General features: G+C 31.7%; 1 long non-coding RNA gene across 1 annotated transcript; it reads right to left on the reverse strand.

Annotated features, from left to right (window-relative positions):
- Positions 1 to 728: 728 nt before the first annotated feature.
- On the reverse strand, positions 729 to 2,123 carry LOC131804111 (uncharacterized). The gene is made up of 2 exons (XR_009342899.1): positions 1,181 to 2,123; positions 729 to 1,034 (listed from the first exon to the last, which is right to left on the reverse strand). It is a non-coding gene; the product is annotated as an uncharacterized LOC131804111 (long non-coding RNA).
- Between the last annotated feature and the right edge of the window lie 2,378 nt (positions 2,124 to 4,501).

Raw genomic sequence — 4,501 nt, forward strand, 5'->3', positions numbered from 1 at the left:
CATAATTAATGTTTGGGTCCAAACATAATTAATGTTTGGGTCCAAACATATTTTTTGTTCGGGTGCAAACATAATTTATGTTTGGACCCAAACATAATATATATTGGGGTGCAAACATAAATTTATGATTGGGTCCATTTGTATACTTACTGCAGATATAATTCAACCATAATGCAAACTAGTTTTAAAATCAATTTTTGATATTCACATTTTATTTAACATAAAAGAAATTCATACATATTATAATATATAATATAAAATTAATTGTAATAATTAATATAATATTAATATCAGTAATAAAAAATTGTTAAAAATAATAATATTAAAATAAAAATTCTAATTATAAAAATATTAAAGAAAATAAATAATTTATAATGAAACATAGTTTTTTATTTTCTTTAATATTTTTATAATTAGAATTTTTATTTTAATATTATTATTTTTAACAATTTTTTATTACTGATATTAATATTATATTAATTATTACAATTTTTATTATGCTTAAAATTATTCTTATGTTTCTAATATTAATTTATTATGTTTTAATTTTTATAAATAATATATTGTTGTTATTGATAAAATAAAATAAACATTTGTTAATAAGTTTATAATTTATATCGTGCCAGTTTTCATAAAATTTTTATTTTATATTAATTTTTTAATTTATTATTATTAATATTATTCTTAATATTTGTTATTATTTTTATTTATTAATTTATTATTTTTCCTTTTATTACAATCACTATTTTTTCAATAAAGTAAAATACTTACAATCTGTTAGGGTCTTCTTTTAGACATTCGTCAATAAGGGCCTTCGAAATATTCACCCTAACTTTATTTTGCAGGCGTTTTTTCGGCAATAAAAATTCTCCATATTTTGTTGACAGCCGGAATTGACTTGATGGACTCTATGTCAGTCTTTAAAGTTGAAATAACATTTGTTTTTGGGGTAAGATCCCCAAAACCACCTACGGATTCACACTCCGATAGAGTGCCACTAACTGTCGATGCTGATGCCACTGATCGAACGGAGTCTAAATGAAAATTAAATATATTATTTAAAAAAAGAAATATATTATTTAAAAAAAGAAAAAAATATTAACAGCCTGTTTCTTTATTTTGAAATGAAATTTTTTTTGTTCCGACATAAAGAAACAGGCTGTAAATCCAGTGTACTTACCTCCAAATTGCAACTCAATATGAAAAGTAGGTGTTGACATATATTGATGAATTACTTTTTCAAACTGGTCTTCTTTAATGGTTGCACCAAACACTAAGGCTGTTATTTTTCTTGAGGCATCAATTTTTAACTCTAATTTGGCTGCTTTTATAAAGCTTTGTAGATTTAAAGGCTCCGGCGCTTCGACAAATAATTTGTCTTCCCCCAAAACAGTTGGTATCAACATTTATTACAACACTTGTGACACGACGCGAAGGCACAAAACAAATAAAAAGAATAAAAAAAGAACACAACCAGAATGCCAACATGAGACACGCGCAAATGTTACGCTCTTTTGTTCTCATCAAGCAAATCGGTGTGTATGCGAAAAACGCATGTATGTATGTATGCATGAACATTAGTAAGAAGCAACGTCTCAGCAACAAAAAAACATCCAAACAGCTCTTTGTGTGTTGTTGTTGGCATTTTTTGGTGCATGGACAATAGAAAAGAAATAAACGTCTCAGCAACAGTTTCCATCCCTCTTGCCGCGCACACACCACACATAGTTACAGCAGCGATCGGCAGTGTTTGCTTGGTGAGAGCAAAAGAGCGTAACATTGGCGCGTGTCTCAAGTTGAGACACTCAAGTTGTCCATGCACCAAAAAATGCCTACTTGAGAAAGAAAACGTTACAACAACACACAAAAAAATTGACTCCTCTGTATATATGTCGGTGTTAATGCGAAAAACGCATGTATGTATGTATGCATGAACATTAGTAAGAAGTAACGTCTCAGCAACAACTAGAAAATTCACACCGCACAACAGCAACGAAAAAACATGCAAAAAGTTTTTTCGTTGTTGTTGTTGTGCGGTGTGTATTTTCTAGTTGTTGCTGAGACGTTACTTCTTACTAATGTTCATGCATACATACAACTTCTATTTACAGTTATATTTGGAAGAGAGCAAAACATGTTTCGGTTCTGCTTTGTTGTGCGGCCAACCAAGCCAACACATCATCAACGCAAAAACAGACTTCTCACCCTCCTGTCTTCTTTTAAGTCACCTATAACACCAATTCAAAAGTAATCGAGAGCTCTGTTGTTTAGCTCTTTGAAAAAAAATCCTCTCCGCACCCATAAAAAAATATGTTCTAACATATAAAATATGTTGGTACCCAACAAATAAAATTGAGTTATGTTACAAAATGTTGCAAACAAATATTTGTTTGCACCGAAACAAATTATGTTTGCATCCAAAAATATATTTGTTTGCAACCAGTCCCAAACAAATATATGTTTGGATCCAAACATATTTCTAACATATATTTTTCTGCGTGTAGAAAATCCTTATAAGTTACCAAACCAAAACCTGGATCCATATTGAACGATTTAGTATTTCAAAACGACAAATTGCAGACACTTCGGCAGGAATGTGGCCAGAATATTGAAAAAAAAAAAAACAAATTATGGACTTTTCGGTTGAAAAGCAAGTAAAGAAGAAAGGCTTCACATATGGTAGTTCAAAAGGCACCTTCAAATGGTCTAAGAGAACAATTTATTACGAAAATTTTAGGAAGACCCATTAAAAGTATTGAACTTTTTCATTTAAGGTTCGGATGCATTTTTCAACCGAATTAGCTTTATTTAGACGTTTCAGGTTCTCAAGCGATCAAAATGGCAATTTTCTAAAAATGGACCTATTAAAAGTATTGAACTTTTTCATTTAAGGTTCGGATGCATTTTTCAACCAAATTAGAATTTTCAGGTTCTCAAGCGATCAAAATGGCAATTTTCTAATAGTAGACCTACACTGAAATTTTCCTTGGATTATCTTGAAAATTTGTAACCTTCATTTATTCAATTATCTTGAAGTTATAGCCCTTATCTCGTTGCCAATTTACGGAAGGACATCCTTAAATTGACTTCAAGTTTTCTGCTGATGACGAATAATGTGTCGTAATATAAGCTTACGAAACGTATTAAAATGTACTAAATTTTGAACCGTATCATGTGAATAGGTGGTAGTTTTTATACCCTCCACCATTCTGTGGAAGGTTATAAGCTTTGTCATTCTATTTGTAACTCCTCGAAATATTCATAATAGACCCTACAAAGTATATATATTCTGGATCAGAGTAAAATTCTAAGACGATCCATCGATGTCCGTCTGTCTGCCTGTCCGTCTGTCTGTTGTAATCACGCTATCCTTCGAACGAATTAAGATTAAGCTAGATAGCTAAAATTTTGCATACATGCATAGGTTACCAGTAGGCAGGTTAAGTTTGAAAGTTTCTTATTGGAAGTTCGTAATGACAAAATTTTGTGAATGCAGGTCCATGTCTTCGTATAGCCCCCATATAACGGTACTTCCCGATAGTCGGTATTTTCATGATTTCAGCAACATTATTTGTCGGAAATGTTTCAAATTTCGTATTGGATGATCCTATTGTATACTACAACCTATGACGAAAGGTTTCGTATGCAGGTCCACGTCTTCGTATATCCCCCATATAAAGGTACCTGCCGATACTTGGTATTTTCATGTTTTTTTGCGACATAATTCATCGGAATTGTAACAAAATTCGTTTTTAAAGTTCGTAATGGGTACTACAGCCTATGACAATTTCGTAAGCAGGCCCACGTCTTCGTATAGTCCCAATATAACGATTTTCATTTAAGTGGTAGTTTTCGGTTTTTATTTGAAAATTGTCAAGTTCCTACTAAATGGGGGAGGGTATTAAAAGTTCCGCCCGGCCGAATTTAGCTTCTTTTTTACTTATTTACCATAATGTACTAAATTTGGTGCAACTTCAATTTTGAGGAACAAATGGAGATGGAATCCTGATATTTAAAATTGAAATTAATAGCGGAGTGTAGGACTAGGATATGGAGGCACTTTTCGAAATTTGTACCTATGTGCAAGAAAGTACTAAATGACACTAAATTTGGTAAAATTCCAATTTGGGTTAACCGGTAGAGGTGGGATGCTGAAATTTGGAAACCAAACTACTATTGCATTGTAGGACTGAGGTATGTTGGTACTTTCGGAAATTCGTTCTTATGTGTGAATTTTGGGAGAACCGATCCTGAAATTTTTTACTAATTGGCACTAAATTTGGATTTGGGTAAGCTAATAGAGCTGGTATTCCGAAAGTTGGATATAAGATTACTGACGGAGTGTATGTATAATTGGGATATGGATATAGTTTTGAAATTGTGTACATATTTGTACTAAAATGTACTAAATGTGCCACAATTTGAATTGGGTTGAACTGCTAAGGCTGGAATCCTGAAGGTTGGAATTGAGATTACTGTCGGAGTATAAGATTGAGATATG

The sequence above is a fragment of the Musca domestica genome, unplaced genomic scaffold (assembly GCF_030504385.1).
Source record: "Musca domestica strain aabys unplaced genomic scaffold, Musca_domestica.polishedcontigs.V.1.1 39, whole genome shotgun sequence".
Lineage (NCBI taxonomy): Eukaryota > Metazoa > Arthropoda > Insecta > Diptera > Muscidae > Musca > Musca domestica.